This window comes from Phoca vitulina, unplaced genomic scaffold (genome assembly GCF_004348235.1).
Source record: "Phoca vitulina isolate PV1807 unplaced genomic scaffold, GSC_HSeal_1.0 scaffold58, whole genome shotgun sequence".
Classification (NCBI taxonomy): domain Eukaryota; kingdom Metazoa; phylum Chordata; class Mammalia; order Carnivora; family Phocidae; genus Phoca; species Phoca vitulina.
The window spans coordinates 4,821,017-4,843,019 of NW_022589761.1; the positions used below are offsets into that span (position 1 = coordinate 4,821,017).

Genomic DNA, 22,003 nt, shown 5'->3' on the forward strand with positions numbered 1-22,003 from the left:
TTTAGGAAGTACAATCAGTCATTAAAACTAAGCCCACAAAGGAAAAAGAAAAAAAATGTCCAAAATAATTTTGAAGGTATATTCATCCAATCAAGGAATTGATTATTCTAACTTGATAAACCATGTTTTTCATTAAAAAAACAAAAACGGGCACCTGGGTGGCTCAGTCGGTTAAGCATCTGCCTTTGGCTCAGGTCATGATCCCAGGGCCCTGGGATTGAGCCCCACATCGGGCTCTCCGCTCAGCAGGGTGCCTGCTTCTCCCTCTCCCTCCTGCTCCCCTACTTATGTGCTCTCTCTGTCTCTGTCAAATAAACAAATAAAATCTTTTAAAAATAATAAAAACAAAAAACAAAAACAAACAACCACAAAAAGAACAACAGGAAATGCACTTGGCCTATTTTATGAAACTAACATAAATTTGATACCAACCCCAAGAGAAAGCAATAAGAAAAATTACGGGCCAAATTCACAAAATACTAGCAAACCAAATCCAGGAATATATATTTTTAAAATAAAAACTAGGGGCACCTGGGTGGCGCAGTCAGTTAAGCATCCAACTCTTGGCATCAGCTCAGGTCATGATTTCAGGGTCCTGGGATCCAGTTCCACATCCAGCTCTGCACTCAGCCTGGAGTGGGCTTGAGTTTCTCTCTCCCTCTCCCTCCTCCCCTCCCACGCCCCCTCCCCCGCCCCCACTCTCTCGCTCTCTCTCAAATAAAGAAATAAATCTTTAAAAAACTGAATAAATAAAATAAAAACTAACTAGAGTCACATAATTCACCACATAACAAGGTGAAGGATAAAAAGCACAATTCTTTCAAAGATGCTCACAGGCACATGCACACACACACAAACACAAGCATTTGGTAAAATTCCAGATCCTTTTATGACAAAAATTCTTTTTTTTTAAAGATTTATTTTTTTTAAAGATTTTATTTATTTATTTGACTGAGAGAGACAGCGAGAGAGGGAACACAAGCAGAGGGAGTGGGAGAGGGAGAAGCAGCCTCCCTGCCGAGCAGGGAGCACGATTCGGGTCTTGATCCCAGGACCCTGGGACCATGACCTGAGCTGAAGTCAGACGCCTAATGACTGAGCCACCCAGGTGCCCCAAGATTTATTTATTTAGAGAGAAAGAGAGAGAGAATGCACGGGGGGGAGGGGCTGAAGGAGAGGAGAGACAAAATCTCAAGCAGGCTCCTGGCTGAGTGGGGAGCCCCATGCAGGGCTTGATCTCACAACTCTGAAATCATGACTTGAACCAAAATCAAGAGCCCATGCTCAACTGACCGAGTCACCCAGGCACCCCTACAACAAAAACTCTTTAGCAAGCTGGGAACAGAAAATAAATACGAATATCCTATTGCAAAGGTCTTCAGCAACAAAGATACATGCATCCTCATTTCTATTCAACAATGTACTAGAGATATTAGCAGAGTAAAACATGTAAGATAAATAAGAGGAATAAAGGATGGAAGAGAAAAGTCAAAATTATCGTTAATCATGTGATAAAATTGTCTAGATAGTAAGCCTAAATTATTATAATAAGAATTCAGCAAAGATGTGCTTTATATAAAATAAATACACAAAAAGCAATTTCATCCCTATATGGCTATGCTAGGCAGACATTTTCTCTTAAAAATATCACTTTACAGGGGCACCTGGGTGGCTCAGTCGGTTAAGCGGTTACCTTCGGCTCAGTCATGATCTCAGGATTCTGGGATGGAGCCCTACCTTGGGCTCCTGGCTCAGCAGGGAGCCTACTTCTCCCTCTCCCCTCTGCTAGTGCTCTCTTTATCTCTCTCTCTCTCAATGAATAAAATCTTTAAAAATATATATCACTTTATAATAACAATAAAAATATAGATAAATACATCTCACAAAATACATGCAAGTCTTCCATGGAGAAAAGTATAAGATGTCATTGAGAGACTTAAAGAAAACTGGAAAATGTATGCCATATTCATGAAAGGGAATACTTAATACCATAACCAAAATCAAACTAATCCTCCAATCTACTATGTAAGTGCAATGCAACTATACATTAAAATCCCAAAAGGGATTTTCATGGAACTTGATAAGCTGATCCTAAAATTTTATATGGAACAGTAAAGGCTAAGAATAGCCAAGAAATTACTGAAAAAGAGCAAGAACATCTAGGTATCAAAGACTTATAGTCAAACTATAATAATTAAGACATTGTGTTATTGAAGCAGTAGACCAATGGAATACACAAAAAGAACATACATAAATGCATAAAAAGAACACAAGACTTAGGAGCACCTGGGTGGCTCAGTTGGTTAAGCCTCTGCCTTCAGCTCAAGTCCTGATCTCAGGGTCCTGGGCTCAAGCCCAGCGTCAAGCTCCCTGCTCAGTGGGGAGTCTGCTTCTCCCTCTCCCTCTGCCCCTCCCCCCACTTGTGCACCCTCTCTCTCTCTCTGTCTCTCTCAAATAAATAAATAAATTTTTGAAAAAAAGAACACAAGACTTAAACATATGTGTGAATTTGACAAATGACAGAAAGGGCACTAAAAATATCAGTGGAGAACAGAAGCTCTTTTTTTTCAACTTCAAATCACATTTTATTATTGGAAAAGTCATTTACATTTTTAGGATTGCTGTCAAATAACAATTTATTTTTTAAAAATCTCAAAATATGTTCTAGTATGTTCAGTAGCAAAGATCTACCAGTGTTACACATACTAAGAAAATCATCAGTCATCATCAGGGAAATACAAACCAAAACCATGATGAGATACCACTTCACACCTGTCAGAATGGCTAAAATTAACAAGTCAGGAAACAACAGATGTTGGCGGGGATGCGGAGAAAGGGGAACCCTCCTACACTGTTGGTGGGAATGCAAGCTGGTGCAGCCACTCTGGAAAACAGTATGGAGGTTCCTCAAAAAGTTAAAAAGGATACAAAAATACTGATTTGAAGGGGCACATGCACCCAAGTGTTTATAGCTGCATTATCAACAATAGGCAAATTATGGAAAGACCCCAAATGTCCATCAGTTAATGAATGGATAAAGAAGATGTGGTATATATATATTTATATACATACATACAATGGAATGTTACTCAGCCATCGAAAAGAATGAAATCTTGCCATTTGCAACAGCATGGATGGAGCTAGAGGGTATTATGCTAAGCAAAATAAAGTCAGCCATATGTAAGCTATGAATTACGAAATTCTACTCCTGAAACCAATATTACACTATATGTTAGCTAACGAGAATTTAAATAAAAATTTGAAACAAAAAAGAAAACCTATATTACGTTTCTAGTTGGACTGATTAAAATCTACATGCCTGTAAAGTCAGTGGTTTTGCCTAATGGGGCTCTTATGGATCAAGTACACATATAAAAAACAAGTTTGAAAACTTCAAAGAATTTTAAGACAGAATTAATTTTTCACAATTTTCCGAAGTCAGTCATCGTGTTTCTTTAGCTTATGGTCTTCAGGATGTACCTGCTTCCACTCATTGATGGAAAAAATACGGTTAAGATCATATTTGCCATCCTACAAAGCTCAAGTGGATACCTCCACTACTTTGTGAGATATTCATCTGAGAACTTGACAATGGTTTTTGCTTGAAGATTGTAGAGACCAAAGAGGTTTAAGAAGTTCTGACACATCTCTGCAGTCTGGGGTTCTTGCTACCTCAGCCGAAGGATACTTACTTCTCCAGAAACTCCCAAAGCACAGGCATTGACATTTTGCCTGAGGTCTGATTGAGAATTACAGTAGCAATGAGGAGCTTCCGTGGAGCGTGGAAAAGGGTCTCTTGGACAAAATTAAAAGGTGACCAAGGAGGTGTCCACTTCTTAAAGGCTTTGCGTCATGGTGGGGGGCTAAGAACTTCTCTGTTATATTTGCTGGAAGAACATAGGCTTGTTTTCCTTTTTTCTGTTTCTGTCCGTGGAACGGTATCTTCTTGACATATTCTCAGAGAACTAGTCTTTCTCAGTTTGCGAGCAGTTGTTGTCCATTTCAGAGCCACATTTTCAAATGTCAGTATGCAAATGTTCCTTCCTTCCCCCAGTTTCTACTTTTGTTTATATTTCCCCAGCTTCTAAAAAGGTTTCCTCACACTTCTCGTTGTGCTTCTTCACTTGAACATAATTTGTTTACGATGCCAGAAGTTATTTGTTCAAAACAAAAATTTGATCCTGAACTCAATGATTTTTTTTTTCACAAGTCTCTTTTCTTCATTGGTTACATCGAGGGGCTTGTTGCTTGCTCCAGCATCAGAAATGGAGATAAAACTTTTTTTATCAAGCTGACTTCCTGTACAAGGTTCACTTTCAGCATCTGCCTTATTAAACTCAGATTCTCTTCTCCTATTACTTTGAGCAGAATCTGGAAGACCCTTCCGGCACCCTGTTTTAGTTTTCTTCATTGGAATTCCTTTCAAAATAGCCCCCTTTCCTTTGGACCTTCTAACCTTTCCGGAGTCAACATCATTAACACCTTCATCTTCTTTATTTTTTTTTTTTTAAAGATTTTATTTATTTATTTGACAGAGAGAGACACAGCGAGAGAGGGAACACAAGCAGGGGGAGTGGGAGAGGGAGAAGCAGGCTTCCCGCTGAGCAGGGAGCCTGATGCGGGGCTCGATCCCAGGACCCTGGGATCATGACCTGAGCCGAAGGCAGACGCTTAACGACTGAGCCACCCAGGCGCCCCTACCTTCATCTTCTTTAAAGTTAGCTAATCCCCTGCTCTTTTGCCATTCCAAACTACCACTTGGGAGGGGAGAGGCATCCTTTTCCCACCAGCTTCGTGTCCTGAGGTTCCAGCTTGAATTGTTACTTTGATTTTGCATTTGGGATGTCAGAGGTGCTACGCTGCAGTCTTTATATGTGGACCTGATGCCCCTTTTAGAAGGTTTAGAAACAATAAAATCAAAATCTTCTGGTGTAAGACAAGTCTCTCCATTTTTGTGAAGGTAATTAGCAAGTGCACTTTGGGATCTGAACTTTAGTCCTCGTGGACTAATCAAATATATATCCTATCTTCCTGCTGTTTTCCCCGATCACCTTTGCTTCACAATGCATGGGACAGACTCGTGGCTTTCTGTCGTGGTAGTACCACCAATCTGAGCAGAAGCAATGGATTCTTGCCGCACAGGATTCCACTCGCTGCTGCTTTTTATCCCCATTTGTTTCTCATCCCCTTCCACTCTTTCCAATGCCAGAGCAACATCTTCCTCACAGAGGTCACAAGGTTGGTCTGGGGCTAAGCACCCACTGGAGGTGACCAAGGGGGCAGCCTCACAGTCCCCCAGGCTCAGACCCACCCTTCCAGCCGTGCCCTTCAAATGGGTTCCGGGGGCAGCAATGGGACCGAGAAGGTGCGATGCCTTAGGAGCGGAGCAGAACAAGATGCGAAAACTTCCTCAGCTCAGGGCACTAGGCTGAAACCAAAAGTCAAGGCAGAGAGAGTCTGTCAGACTCCACAGCTGCTTTCCGGCCACCCCCTCAGCCACAGCTGCCATCACATAGCTCAGCCAATCAAATCCCACAGAAGCTCTTTAATAAACAGTGTTAGGATCACTGATCACCTACACAGAAAATCATGAAAAGTTTATCCCTACCTCAGATCACAGAAAATTGATTTTGCAGGTGAATTGAAGTTCTGAATGTGAAAAGCAAGACTTTAAATTTTTAGAAGGAAATATAGGAAAATAGTTTCATGACCTCAAGATAATTTTCTTTAACAAGAGGGGGAAAGCCACAAACCATCAAGAAAAGACGGCTATGTGTGATTACATTAGAATTTAAAGTTCTATATAACAGAAGTACCATCAACAAACTGAAAAGACAGACTCAGAGTGAGGGTTTTCTGCAACACATACAACTAACAAAGAAATAATAGCCTAGCTATATAAAGAATTCCTACAAATCAATAAGAAAAGAGGGGCGCCTGGCTGGCTCAGTTGGTACAGCATGGAACTCCTGGCCTCAGGGTTGTGAATTCGAGCACCACATTGGGTGGAGAGACTACTTAAAAATAAAATATTTAAAAAAAAAAAGAAAAACAATTGCAATAGGCAAAGAACAATAGTGTTCACACTCAATAATTACCTAACAACATTAGAAACGTGGAGGGATGACAACAGAGCAGGCTTATGACAGCACAAATAGGAAGGAGGGGTAAATTCTCATTCACCAAAGAAAAAGATAGTGCCTGAAACTGAAAAATCAAGAGATAGCAATGCAAGTATGGTATTTAAAAATATCAGCTAAAAGAACTGAGAGTGTTTGACTGGGGGAGGGGAAGTATCGAAATGAGATAAAGGGAGAGGTGGCAGATGATGCTGTTTTCTACAATGAACCTCACAGAATTATTAACTTTGAATAAAAATTGTAAAGAATGAAACCCAGGAAAGAAAGGAACCCAGAAAAAAAAAAAGATACCTCATGGGGCAGAAAAAAAAAAAAAAAAAACTTTTAAATTACAACTAATGTTTTCAGAGAGAAAAGATATTTCATCCATGAAACAAGAGTAGGAATTATAGAAAAAGGACACTCAAAAAATATATAAGAAGGGCACATGGGTGGTGCAGTCGGTTAAGCATCTGACTCTTGGTTTCAGCTCAGTTCGTGACCTCAGGGTCATGAGATCGAGCACCATAGGGAGCCCCACGGTGAGTCTGCTAGAGATTCTCTCTCTCCCTCTGCCCCTCTCCCCACACACTCACTCTCTCTCTCAAATAAATAAATCTTTTTTAAAAAAATAGGAAAATCTCCAGGAAATCAACAATTCGAAGACTTCATAGAAAAGAATTTAAAAAGTTAAGTCAAGAAAACTTTCCAGAAGGGAAGAGAGAGAAAGAGAAATAACATGTCTCAAACTGATCTCTTTATCTTAATCTCAGAACTGCTTATCCCATCATCTTCCCCATATCTGTAAATGGCAGGTTCATTCTTCCAGTGGCTCAGGTCAGACATCTTGTAGTCAGGCTTGACTTTTTTATTTCTCCAACACCCTACCTCCAATCCTTCAGAGAAAAATCTGTTGGTGTCACCTCAAAATATATCAAGATTCTGACCACTTACCATCTTCACTGGTCCATCCTGGTTATAAGGATTCATCATCTTGTTGGTTTAGTACAACAGTGTCCAGACCAACCTCTTTGCTTTAGGCTGTGCACTCCCACCGCCTATTTGCAATACAGCACTCAGAATTATTTTAAAATAGAAGTCGGGATGCCTGGCTGGCTCAGTCGGTTAAGCGTCTGACTCTCGATCTCAGCTCAGGTCTCAATCTCAAGGTGGTGAGTTTGAGCCCTGCACTGGGATCCACACTGGGCATGGAGCCTACTTAAAAAAAATTTTTTTAATTAAAAAATAAAATAAAAACCAAATCAGGTCACTCTTGTGTTCAAAACGTACCAGTGATTTCCTATCTTAGAGTCAAAGTCTTTACAGTGGTCTGCAAGACCCTACAGAATCTGGCTCCCTCCTATCTTTCTGACTCATCTGTTACTCTCTTTTTCTTACATCAGAACGGACACTGGGCTTCACAAATAAACAAGGTCGTACTGTGCACTGCCAAAGGGGCTGAAAGATCACTAACCAAATTGCTAAAGGGCTTGCTTCATCCCTGCTCATCCCTATGAGCGCTGACATTGCATGGTGTGCAAAGTTAAAAAAAAAAAAAATGTTTTTTCCCCCCTCAAGCATAATTTCTAGGCAATATCTTGTTGGAACCCTAGGGTCCCACAACCCCCAGTCAACCCCCTGGATTTAGTCCTCCTGTTTTGCTTTCTTTGGACTCATCAATGTCTTAATTATTTTTCTCCTGTATTATCTTTAAAAACATTCTTAGAGTAATCTTTCCATGGGCATTAATGTATGGATGCTTACTTAAAAATAGTTGTTGCAGACTTCTTTAAATTAGTGCTTTTACCACTTTTGAAACAATACAAGAAACTTATCTCTGCCTCTTGCCTTTTTCTGCTTTTTTTTAAAAGATTTTTTATTTATTATTTGAGAGAAAGAGCACAAGCCGAAGGGAGGAACAGAGGGAGAGAGAGAAGCAGACTCCCCACAGAGCACAGAGCCCACCTCAGGGCTCCCTCCTGGGATCATGACCCAAGGGGAAGGCAGGTGCTTAACCAACTGAGTCATCCAGGCACCCCCTACTCTTGCCTTTTTTTCTATACATTGTTGTCATATGTTCTACTTCTATATATAGTACAAATTTTATAAAACATTATCATTATTGTTTTCTAAATAAGAAATATTCCTTTCTATTTCTCACATATTTTTTTCTTTCTGGTGCTTTTCATTCCTTCCTGCAGTGTGTGCTTCTGTCTGAGGCCGTTTTCCTTTAGCCTGAGGAAATCCCCTTTATTTCACTTCTTTGAAGGATATTTTTACTGGATATATAATTATAGGTTGGGTTTTCTCCAGCACTTCAAAGATGTTATCCATTCTCTTGGTCTTCCTCGGTTTCTGTTGAAAACCCAGCAGTCCTCCCAGGGACTTCTGCCTAATGGCTCACTAGCCTGACCCATGTCAAATGGTCACCCCAGGCTTCAAGGCTGAGAATCCTAGTATTTCCTTATTTCCAGCCTCTATTGTAGAGCAAGGTAGGGAGAAGGGAGTTGGACTCGGTGTCATAGGAAGTAAATGGAAATATATGAGTGCTGCATTGGTGGTATCAGAAGAGATGTATTCAAAAGACATTGTCTGGGAATGATCTATAATATAAGGTAGCTGTTGGAATGTGGAGGGAAAATGAAAGGATAACCCTAAGGTGTGTAGACTGAGTAACTGAAAGAATAATGATAAAATTCACGGAAATGTGAACATCCAGAATACCTTGTTTTGGGGAAAAGAGGAGTTTGGGTAAAACCTGATGAGTTTGAGAGATTGACAGGCATAGACGTGCTACTGATTTTTCATGTAGATATTGTATCCAGCCATCTTACTAGCTCTGATGGTTGGATTTTTCAGTTAATGGTCATGGATTTTTTAGGTCAAACAATCGTAGTATCTGCAAATGATGACAGCTTTTGTTTTCATGTCCATATTTTTATACTAAAAAAAAATCTCAGGCATTGCCTCTCCACAGCATGGTGATAAGTCATTCTGATGCTGCATCTTTTTATATGTTATTTTTTTCCTTTCTATAACCTGTTATGATTTTCTCTTTATCCCTGGAAGTCTAAAATTTCATGACTTGGTGTGAGTCTTTTTTTTTTTTTTAATTATCCATTGAGAGAAGTGCTGAGATGGGTCATTTTAACTTAGAGATTTTGGTTTCCTGAATTAGCTAATTATATCTCTCCTCAGCTTTCTCTGATTTCAGTTTCTGGAACTCCTCTCATTTGAATGTTAAACCTCATGAACTGATTTTCACTCTGAGTCTCTGTGTTCCCTCTTTCTCTCTGTCTCTCCTCCCCACCCCCACCCCCCACCCCCCGTCACCCCTGGTTAAGGGTTCCCTTGTTAATGGCAATGTAGGAAGATCTTGAACTCACCTCCTCCGTGGATACACCAAATCTATACCTATTTATAGAGTAATTCCTCCTAAAAAAGAACCAAGGGCTGGCTGAAAGTGACATCCAAATGGAGATTTCCAGGAGGCAGTTGAATAGGTTTAGGGGAGGAATCTGGGCTAAAGATACATATTTAGAGAACAAAGTGTAGATGTTACTTAAAGTCTGGAACAGAGAACAGATCATCTAATAAAGATTTCTACCTGGCAGGGCGCCTGGGTGGCTCAGTGGGTTAAGCGTCTGCCTTGGGCTCAGGTTGTGATCCCTGGGATCGAGCCCCGCATCGGGCTCCCTGCTCAGCAAGGAGCCTGCTTCCCCTTCTCTTTCTGCCTGCCTCTCTGACTGCTTGTGATCTCTGTCAAATAAATAAATAAAATCTTAAAAAAAAAAATTTCTACCTGGCATTTCTCTGCATATAAAAGGGTTACAGGGAGTGCCTGGGTAGCTCAGTTGGTTAAGTATCTGCCTCTTGATTTCAGTTCAGGCCATGATCTCAGGGTCATGGGATCGAGCCCTGCATTGGGTACCATGCTCAGCACGGAGTCTGCTTGAGATTCTCTCTCTTCATCTCCCTCTGCCCTTCTGCCCCTCCCCCACTCACATGCTCTAAATAAATAAATAAATAAATAAATAAATAAAATCTTCAAAAAAAAAAAAGGTTATGGTGAACCAAGATGTGGCAGCCCAGGGCGCCCTTGCTGATCCCAGGGTGACAAAACAAGGGGTTATTTCCTGTGTAGGCCCTGATGTGAGAAAGTTTCAGAAGTGGAAATGTAAGGAATGGGAATACAGAGAAGAGACCCAAAGACTGAGTCCTGGTGTACCCAAAATTTAAAGCTTGGGGCAATGAGGAAAAGCCAGCAAAGGAAAATGCAGAAGAGTGAACAGTGATGAAGGAAGTGAGCCAAGACAGCGTGTTCTCTGAAGCCAAGGGTTTATAGTGTTTGAAGAAGGAAGGAATGACTGTGTCAGATGCTGCGGGCTGGTCAAGCAAGATGAGGTCTGAGAAATGAGCACTGGATTTAACAACACAGGGTCATTGGTGACCTTGGCAAGAGCCACTTCAGCAGAGGGGAGTGGAGGGGCTGAAAGCCTGTGTGCATTCAAGGAAGAACAGGACAACTCTCTCAAGGAGTTTTGCTCTAAAGGGAGGAGAGAAGTAAGTCATCACTAGGGAAGGATACAGGGTAAAGAAGTTTGTTTTGTTTTGTTTTTCATCTTACAATGGGTGATATTATAGCATATGTATATGCTGATGGGAATGATCCAGTAGATAGGGAAAAGTTGAAGATACAGAACAGGGAAAAACTGCTGGAGCCAGATGCTTGAGAAGGTAAAGGAAGATGGCAGCCAAAGTTACAGGAGGGAAGGCAAAGTACACACAGAGGGACGCAGTCCCTGTGTAGACGAGGTGTAGACAGGGTGATGGGAAGTCCACAGGTTCTCTCCCACTGTTGGAAGTGGAATGAGAGAGAAGGGATATGAGGTTTCAGAAAGAGGAGAAGTTGTTAAATTGTCATCTAGGTGAAATCCACTGCCTTCTTCTCTCAACTTTGAATCCAGAGAAACCGAGCTATTTTAAGGACCTGCTGCTCTCGGTACACTATCTGATGAAAAGGGTTCTTATGTGTTTATATTTCATACCTAATCTTTACCATGAGATAACAGAAGTGATGAACATTCCTTACATAAAGTAAGGTCACTGTAGTCCCCACGGTCTCTGCTCTCAACTGCATAGTTTAAGAGCTACTTATACTGAAATCATCCTTATACACGTCAAACCCATTACTTTAAGAAGCTAGCCTCTTCTAAGGAGATGAGCCTAATAATCTGTATGAATGAAACCATGTCCCAGTTTCTCTATAAAGTATGTAAAGAGCAGAACTATGATTTAATGCCATGTGTGTTTTAAATACCATACCTTAAAATGCATCATGTTCACATAAACGACTATATGGCAGCCTGGAAATTCAAGAGCAAATAATACAGCTTTCAGCATCAGTCGAAAATCTTCATTTCCTCCACGCCAGCCCTGTTTCTACAGCCCATTCGTATAGGATGTATGAATAGCTTCCATAAATATGATGCTTCTGAGTGGATTTTCTCCACCCTGGTTGGTGTTGGGGTTAGGGGACCAAGACACTCTAAGAGCCAAGGAAAGGTATGTATCCTGCTCCCCCTCCCCCACCACAGACACACACTAAGATTGTAAGTAAATATACTGCAGACAGAAGCTGCTCTAGACCAACAACCAAGATCCCAGAACTTGGATCCCATCCCTCACTACACCCACACACACACACACACACACACACACACACACACACACACACCCCAAGGAGCAAGGGCTTGATCAGCTACAGTGAGGATCTGGTCTGGACCAGGCTGTGATGTGACCTTCAGTTCTGTTTCTAACCAGCTCACGTGGCTCAGTGTGATGACTGCTTTGGGCCTAACAATATTAATTTCCACTCTGCAGGGGTGCTGAGACACAAAAAACTCGATGAATGTTAATTATTATTATTATTACTTAACTTCTCTAAGCCTGTTTCCTAATCTTTACAAATGCAATGGCTCCTAATACCAGCGCCCCTTTCCCTGAAGGGCTGCAGTAAGGATCCTGTGAAATCACATACACCAAGTATGGGCAAATTACAAGATGTTCATAGGAGCAAGAGAGGCTGCAGGAGACATGAAAGGGTGGGAGTGATAAGATCATTTATTGAGGGCACCTGGGTGGCTCAGTTGGTTAAGCATCTGCCTTCAGCTCAGGTCATGATCTCAGGGTCCTGGGATCAAGCCCCGCTCCTCAGGGAGTCTGCTTCTCCCTCTGCCCCTCCTCCCACTCGTTCTCTCAAGCTCTCTCTCTCTCTCTCAAATAACTAAATAAAATCTTTAAGGGGCACCTGGGTGGCTCAGTCATTAAGCGTCTGCCTTCGGCTCAGGTCATGATCCTAGGGTCCTGGGATCCAGCCCTGGGCCGGGCTCCCTGCTCCATGGGAAGCCTGCTTCTCCCTCTCCCACTCCCCTTGCTTGTGTTCCCTCTCTCGCTGTCTCTCTCTCTGTCAAAAAATAAATAAATTTTTTTAAAAAAATAAATAACAATAAATAAATAAAATCTTTTTTTAAAAAAGATCATTTATTGATACAAAGAAAAATGTTTCTATTTTGGAGAAGTATGCTTTCTCAAAAAAGAGTCTGGACCGAAAAAAAAAAAAAAGGACTAACCAAAAAGTAAATAAGAGGAAAGTCAGAGAAAGCCCGCCTTTGCACGTGGTGACAAGGCATAAGTTCCCCTGTCCAGTTTATTTCTCATAGATTATTCCAAAGAATAATCTCCTCAGATGGCTCAAAGCCAAAACTGGTGTTTCTCCAAGTATGGACCCAAGGACCACCTCATTTCCGCACCCTTGATGAAGTTGTTCAAAATACAAATGCCTGGGGGGCGCCTGGGGGGCGCCTGGGGGGCTCAGTTGGTTAAGCGACTGCCTTCGGCTCAGGTCATGATCCCAAGGTCCTGGGATCGAGCCCTGCATCGGACTCTCTGCTCAGTGGGAAGCCTGCTTCTCCCTCTCCCACTCCCCCTGCTTGTGTTCCCTCTCTCGCCGTCTCTCTCTCTCTGTCAATTAAATAAATAAATAAAATCTTTAAAAAAAAAAATAGAAATGCCTGGGACATTCCACCAAGGATTCTGATCTTTAGATCTGGATTTGAATCCAGAAACTTACATTTTAATAAGCTTCCCAGGTGATTCTGACACCACCAAGTACTAAGGACCACCACTGCAGCCAGTCCCAGGGGGCAGCCCACTGATCTTGAGCTTGTGCCTACAGAGAAGACTCCTAGTACTAGCTTCATGCTGAGCTGAGCCGCCCGCTCACCCCCAGCACACCATAGGCTGGTGTCTGCAGTGGTCTGTGTCTCCCCTCGAAGCCACTGGTTGTAAAAACGGAAAGCTGGCTTTGCAGGAATATAATTCTTATTAAATGATTATACCACGAGCAAGAATGCCGAAAATCCTGATATGAAACACTGTTAGGAATAAGATGAATGGGAGAATCTGCCACGCATTTGCATTTTTGGTCAGAAACAGAGAAGTATACAAGGTGTACCAAATGTTTTAAAAGTGTACAAATCTTTTGAGCCAGCAATTCAACTTCCAAGAAAACCATGCTTAGGAAATACAGAGATGTGTGCAAAGCTGTATGTACAAAGATATTCACCACACCCTATATATAATAAAAAATCATTTAAACAACTCATCTGAAAATTGTAAACTGGCTAGAAAAATAATGGAACCATAAAATAAAATGCTATCTAACTACTACTACTAACTACTCTTAGAACCCATATTCTAAAAAAAATATTTATTGGGGCACCTGGGTGGCTCAGTCGGTTAAGCCTTGACTCAGATCGTGATCCCAGGGTCCTGAGATTGAGTCCCACATCGGGCTCCCTGCTCTGCAGGGAGCCTGCTTCTCCCTCTGCCTCTGCCTCTCTCTCACTGTCTCTCATGAATAAATAAATAAAATCTTTAAAAAAATTAAATTAAAAAATAAAAAATATTTATTGACAAGGAAAAATGTTCATGATACATCGTTAAGTAAATAGCTGGTTACAAAATAACATTAGTATTATATGTAACAAATATACCCTATTTGCTTTATGTATGTATTTATATATTTACATATATATTAACGCAAACACTTATTTACCAAACATGGGAGGGAGTTGGAAGGATACTGGTTAAACTATTAAGAATCCTTCCACCCACCCCTGATTACAGATGACAAAATCTACTAATCGATGCTAAAACTAGTGGACAAAGGTTTAAAGACAAATAAGATTTGCATAGTCTCAAAGATATTGATTAACACAAAGGGAAGATAGTAACTTTATGGTGGAGAAACCCAGAAGATACCACAATAACCAAGTGATCACAGTTAACAAAGCCAGTAGAAAGATACGTCAAGATCATGAACCCTTGGATATGATGTGCTAAGAAAAGCACATTTCTCTGGTATTCTTGCCAACGGTACATAATATAATTGCAATCATCTAGGAACACCTAACAAACACAAATCAAGTTATATTCTACAAAATAACCAGACAGTACTCTTCAAAAGCGTCAAGGTCAAGAAAGACTGGGGAACCATCACAGACTGAATGAGATTAAGGAGACACAATGATTAAAAGCACTGTTTCATTCTAGATGGGATCCTGGAACAGAAAAAGGACACTAGTGGAAACATGGGTGAAATTCAAGTAAAGACTGTAGTTTAGCTGGTAGTACTGTGTCAGTGTTAATGTCCTGATTTTGATCATTATCCTATAATAAATAAAATGTTAACATTAGGAGAAACTGGGTGAAGGATAGACGGGGAACTCTCTGTACTCCTGTATTCGTTTTCTATTGCTGCAGAACAAATTGCCACAAAATTAGCAGCTTAAAACACCACCCATTTATTATCTCACAGTTCCACAGGTCAGAAGTCCGGAGCAGCACGGCTAGATTCTCTGCTCAGGGTCTCACCAAGCTAAAATTCAGGTATCCATGGAGATCATCGTTCTCACCTGGGACTCGGGTCCACTCCCAAGCTCACTCAGATTGTCGGCAGGATTCAATTCCTTGCAGTTACAGAAGGATATTCCATTTCCTTGCTGCCTGTCAGCCAGGGGCCATCCTTATCTCCTAGAAGCCTCCCTCTGGTCCTTGCAGGGGGGCCCCCCCCTCCATCTCACAGCTAGCCAAAGTGGGTTGAGTCCCCATGCTTCGAATCTCTCTGACTTCAGTCAGAGAAAGCTCTCTGCTTTTAAGGGCTCTGATTAGATTGGACCCACCTGGATAAATAGGGCTAATCTCTCCTTACCTACATCTGCAAAGCCTCCAGGGCCATCACCATAACATCTTCAGAGGATTCTGAGAGTAGGGCATGGATATTTTGGGAGGGACCGTTTTCCTACAACTATATTTGCAATTTACCTCCAAGGCGAAAAGTAGTTCAAAATTAAAAATCAAAAAGAATGATAATCTTTTGATGTTGATACTTGGGGAAATTTGTTTTTCACTCTAAGTCTTCTGAGTGGAGTTTATATTTCTGTAGTCATAAAGGGGATTTCTCTGTTGTCTTGAGAATATATATAAATACATGCTTCAAAAATAATGTGACAAGTGAGACTGTATAAGAAGATCACGGGGCGCCTGGGTGGCTCAGTCGGTTAAGCATCTGCCTTCGGCTCAGGTCATGATTCCAGGGTCCTAGGATCGAGTCCAGCATCGGGCTCCCTGCTCAGTGGGGATCTGCTTCTCCCTCTCCCTCTTCTGCTCTCCCTGCTCATGCTCTTTCTCTCTCTCTCTTTCAAATAAAATATTAAAAAAAAAAAAAAAGATCTTGCAATTCCTTGGGATGCCTGGGTGACTCAGTCAGTGAAGCATCTGCCTTCAGCTCAGGTCATGATCCCGGGGTCCTGGGATAGAGTCCCGCATGGGGCTCCCTGCTCAACGGGGAGCCTGCTTCTCCCTTTGCCTGCTCTCCCTGCTTGTGGTCTCTCTCTCTCTTTCTGACAGATAAATAAATAAAACCTTAAAAAAAAGTAAGGAGAAGATCCTGCGTACTCCTTCACAACCGGACTGGCCCAAGAACAGCAAACAAAAATGCCGCCTGCGAACAACCTCCCTCCTTCTCAGGCAAACACTGCTTGGAATTCAAAGAGAATTCTAAAACTAGCTTTTCCTGTCAAGTCAGTCACTTTGTGACAACGTCTTACCTGTCACAGAGATTCCCCTCCATATGTTTTCTCAAGATACCTTGTCACTGGAGATGTCGAAGGCCCTTGAATTGTTTTCGTAATAAGTCAAAATGTTTGAGTAGGTTGTTATAAACAAGCCTAGAAATGTCGTTTTCAGGGAGCCTTGCATCAATTTAGACATTGTTATTCGTTGAATAATGACAGCATCATGCTGTCTTCCTAAAATTCCAACATAGAGTAATGAGACCAATTACTGGGTAAACTCAGCCCTGAGGAGGCCAAGAGAGTGGATCTTCGCAGTTGTCCCAAGGTGGAGGATTTGGAGAAATGGTAGATGTTGTACAAAGGCTGCTGACAATGCAGGGCTCAATCAGGAGCCTCAAAGTATGAAGGGTGTCCTGAGAAAATGATAGGGTTCATTTTTTCCCCAAAAAAGTGGGGGAAGCATGGATTTAAAGTATTTTTCAGGGACGCCTGGCTGGCTCAGGCTGTAGAGCATGTGACTCTCAATCTCAGGGTCATGAGTTCAAGCCCCACATTGGGTGCAGAGATCACTTAAAAAATAAAAATAAAATATAAAGTATTTTCCAAATACAAAGCAATTGCCCGCCCTTCAATAATTCTTCAAGGCATTAACTCTTATTCATTTAATAAATATTTCTTGGTCATTGTTTCAGCACGGGAGATACAATGGTATAGAGCTCGCAGCCTAGTGGGAGAGACAGACATTAAACTAATAACTGCTCAAATAATTACAAAACCATGACAAATGCTCCAAAGGAAAAGTTCAGGGTTCAACAAGAATGTGAGTCTGAAGGATCAGAAGAAAAGGATGCTCTGAAGATGTAAAGTTCTTTTTAATTAAACTTCTTATTTTAAGATAATTATAGATTTACACGCAGTTGTAAAAAAATAATAGAACTTTTTTTTAACATTCAGTTTTGAGCGTTCTTTATATATTCTAAATACCAGTGCTTTGTTGGATGTGTGGGTTGCAGAGATTTTTTTTTCCCCAGTCTGTAGCTTGTCTTGTCATCCTCTTCACATGAGCTTTAGCAGAGCAAATGTTTTTAACTTTGTGAAGTCCAATTTATCAATTTTTCCTTCTATGGATCGTGCTTCTGGTATCGAGTCTAAGAACTTTCTGCCTAGTTCCAGACCCTAAAGATTTTCTCCCATGGCTTTTTCCTAAAAGCTTTTTAGTTTTGCGTTTCCCATTTTGATTATGGGTCAAGAATCATTTTTTGCCAATGGACATCTAATTGCTCCAACACTCTTTGTTGAAAAGCTATATTTCCTGTATTGAATTTCTTTTGCACTTTTGTCAAAAATAAGTTGAGTATATGGGCGCCTGGGTGGCTCAGCTGGTTAAGCGACTGCCTTCGGCTCAGGTCATGATCCTGGAGTCCCGGGATCGGGTCCCGCATCGGGCTCCCTGCTCAGCAGGGAGTCTGCTTCTCCCTCTGACCCTCCCCCCTCTCATGCTCTCTCTATCTCATTCTCTCTCTCAAATAAATAAATAAAATCTTTAAAAAAAAAAAAGACCTCTGTAAAAAAATAAATAAATAAGTTGAGTATATTTGTTTGGGTCTATTTCTGGGTTGTCCATTCTTACCCATTGACCTATGTGTCCATCCCTCATCCAATGCCACATTGTCTTGATTACTTTGGCTATATAGTAGGCCTTCATATTTGGGTTAGAGTGATTCCTTCATTATTCTTCTTTTTAAAAATCGTTTTAGCTATGCTAGAGCTTGTGACTTCCCATGTAAATTTTAGAATAAGCTTACCTACATCTATAAAAAAAACTTTGCTGGGATTTTAATAGGAATAGAATTAACCCTACAGATCATTCTGGGGAGAAATGACATTTCTACTATGTTTACAGGTCAAGCCCTCACCTGAGCAATCCCCCCACTCAAACTCCACACCATCTTCATCCACCACTCCTGCAGAGCACAGAAGAAAATGGACCGCACAGGAAATATCCAGCTCTCATGTTCTGGCTCCTGAGGAAAACAAACTGCCCAGATACTGTACAAAGACTGTCAAGGGGTCGCCTCACTGAGTCACCTCAAGAGCACAGAGGCAGGCCTACACATGCACAGAGCTGCCCAAGCATGAGCAGGCTGAATGAAAACAACATGCAATATGCAAACACACTCCCAGGAACTTCGCCTACAAAACTAACTCTGAAGAAAACTAACTCAAGGAACAGAGGGACCCCTGCCCACACTGCTTCTCATGATAGCAAGTCAAAAAGAACATGCATTCAATAAAGCCCAAGGACACGATGAAAATAACAGAATGGTGTGAAAAGAAAGATTGTAGGGGTGCCTGGGTGGCTCCAGCGGTTAAGCATCTGACTCTTGATTTCAGCTCAGGTCAGGATCTCAGGGGGGTGAGATTGAGCCCCGAGTGGGGCTCTACAATGAGTGTAGAGCCTGCTTAAGATTCTCTCTCTCCCTCTCTGAGCCCCTCCCCCGCCACTGCTTGTGCACACACGCTCGGAGGAAGGAAGGAAGGAAGGAAGGAAGGAAGGAAGGAAGGAAGGAAGGAAGAAACGAAGAAACAAAGAAACAAAGAAAAGACTGAAACATTACAGAACAAGTCAATGCAACAGACATGGCAACAAACCAGACCACAGCCCATGATCAAATTTATGACAGACATGGAAAAAAGGGTTTACAGGAATGGCAGTGAACAAAGACTCAACAGTAAAAGAAATTAAAGCAATGAGAGTGAAATTTATGACTATGGAGGTCAGGGGACAGGATGATTGGTGTCCCCGCTGTGAAAACCCAGCAAATGGAAAGGCAGTTTTCAAAGAAAACACACAAGATAATTTCCCTGAATTTGGGAGGGAAAGTCTGCATATTGAAAGGGCATACCACATAACAAGAAATTTGACATAAGAAGCTTAATATCCTACTAAAGCCATTGAACTTCAACCCTAAGGACTTCTTCGGGTACCAAGAAGAAGATTCAAGATGGCCTCAGACTTTCCCACAACAGCACACAGAGCCAAAAGATAACACAGAAATGCCCTCCAAGCGCTGAAGGAAAGAATGTGTGCACATGTGTGTATGTATGTCTGATATGGTGCCTATTTAATGTTAATGGTGGGATTTGGAAAGGGTTATATATTTTTAAAATTTTATCATTGCAGTTCTGTGCATTATTTGAACTCTCTAGAATGAATAAATATTGTCATCAAACTAAAAAGTTCTGGGGTGCCTAGGTGGCTCAGTCAGTTAAGCGACCGACTCTTGGTTTCAACTCAGGTCATGATCTCAGGGTTATGAAATTGAGCCCCCTGTCGGACTCCATGCTGTGCGTGGAGCCTGCTTAAGATTCTCTCTCTCTTTGGGGCGCCTGGGTGGCTCAGTCATTAAGCGTCTGCCTTCGGTTCAGGTCATGATTCCAGCGTCCTGGGATAGAGCCCCACATCAGGCTCCCTGCTTGGTGGGAAGTCTGCTTCTCCCTCTGCCCGCAGCTCCCCCTGTTTGTACTCTCTCTCTTTCTCTCTGTCAAATAAATAAAATCTTTAAAAAAAAAATTCTCTCTCCCTTTGCCCCTCCCCCCGACGCCTTCATGTGCTCGCATGCTCTCTCTCTCCCTCTCTCTCTAAAAAAACAAAAACACGGCCTCCCTGCTCAGTGGAGAGCCTGCTTCTCCCTCTCCCTCTGTTGTTCCCCCTGCTTGTGCTCCCTTGCTCTCTCTCTCTCTCACTCTCTCTCTGTCAAATAAATAAAAATCTTAAAAAAAAAAAAAAAGATAAAACAACAACAACAAAAACCCACCACTTTTCCAAACTAAAAAGGTTCTGGGGCCCAATTTCCATGTAAGTGGGAGTGGGGTTCCTTCACAGCACCAATTTTCGGGACACGAGCAGGGTGTCCCACAATTCAACTCAATTCTGACACTCTCTACCTGGAGTTGGCACCAGATTACATAGGTTAAGGGCTCAGTCCTACAAGACTGCCCCCCCAAATACCCCACCCCCAATTTCAGACAGCAGTTGCAAGCCCAGTTTGTCTCCTGGGCTTCTGACCAAGAGGTTATAGATTAGAGGCTCCAATGACCCCTGCCTGGTCATTGGAGCCTCTCATGGATTAATATGTTAGGGCAGCTCACAAAACTCAGAGAAACATTTTACTTACTAGATTACCGGTTTATTATAAAAGTATATAACTCAGAAACAGCCAGATGGAAGAGATGCATAGGGCAAGGTACGGGGAAAGGGCACAGAGCTTCCAGGACCTCTCCAGGCATGTCACCTTCCCCAAATCTCCACGTGCTCATCAACACTGAAGCTCTCTGAACTCCATTCCTCAGAGAAACATAGTTTTTATGGAGGCTTCATTATATAAGCATGATTGATTAAATCAGTGGTCATTGGCGACTGATTCAACCTTCAGCCCCTCTCCCTTCCCCCAAAGGTCTGGGTGTGGAACTGAAAGTTCCAACCCTTTAATTACATGATGGGTTCTCCTGGCAACCAGCCCTCATCCTTAGGTGCTTTCTAAAAGTCATTTTATTAACATAATATAAGAAAAACCCTTAAGCTCCTACCACTTAGGAAATTCCGAGGGTTGAGGGAACTGTAAGCCAGGACCCACAGAGAAAAACCAGATATATGAGTAATATACATCTGATTATCTGAATGACAAAATATATATTTCTTTTTTTTTCCAAAATATCTATTTCTTATAAATCACAATATCACAGGGTGCCTAGGTGGCTCAGTCAGTTAAGCATCTGCCTTCGGCTCAGGTCATGATCCCAGGGTTCTGGGATTGAGCCCCACACCGGGCTCCCTGCTCAGCGGGGAGCCTGCTTCTCCCTCTCCCTCTGCCGCTCCCCCTGCTTGTGCTCTCACTCTCTCTCTCAAATAAATAAATAAATCTTTAAAAATAAATAAATAAGTAAATAAATCACAATATCACATAAACTGACGGTGATTTTTCTTAAAAATCTATTTAAAGCAGATATGAAAAGATGTTAGCAGTGCCTAGTCCTGAGTGGTAGGAATGTGGATGATCGTTGTTTTCTTCTTTGACTTTGCTGTGCATTTTCAATTTCCAAAAATTAACAAGTAGATACATAAGAGTAGAGGAAAGAATGTTCCTAGCAAAAGAAATGGCATGAATGCAGAACCTAGGGGCAGAAGGAGATGGGCATTGCTCCTGATGGTGTGGAACAGGAAGTCCTACAACGTGAGGTGGAGGGGTAGAGAACCACCACCAGAGCTTGCTGACCACTCTGGACACCTGCAGTGTCATGTATAAGCTTGCCCTGGATTGAAATTTAATCCACTCCAAACACTTCACTTTCCATCCTCAGCCACAACTAAAAATATTTTTTGAATACTTAAAAATGGACAATGTTCAGAGTTGTCTGCATACCACCATGGCCAAAGCAGTGCACCTTGCGGACAACTCTATATTCAGTCCCCTACAGCACCTTCTGTCCTAGAATAGACTTGCCAGTATTCTAGAATAGTTGAGTGAGAGGGTTAAACCAAAGATATTAAATATGCCACATAGTTAAAATAATGATCAGTCAACTCCAACAAGTTACAAATGAAAAATTAGCTGTGCCCTAGATGTTAACCCCTGTTGAGTGTTTCAGAAAGTTTCTCCAGAAACGTCATTCCCAATGTCAGCAAAGACAGGAGTCAAACATATAAAACTGGGGGGCAGCACTTACCTGCCACAAAGGGAAGTC

The 22,003-nt window shown here is 41.7% G+C and overlaps 1 pseudogene; it reads right to left on the reverse strand.

The window, feature by feature from the left end:
* Positions 1-3,403: 3,403 nt before the first annotated feature.
* The window catches only part of LOC116623203, a 37,919-nt pseudogene continuing 19,319 nt past the window's right edge, over positions 3,404-22,003 (reverse strand).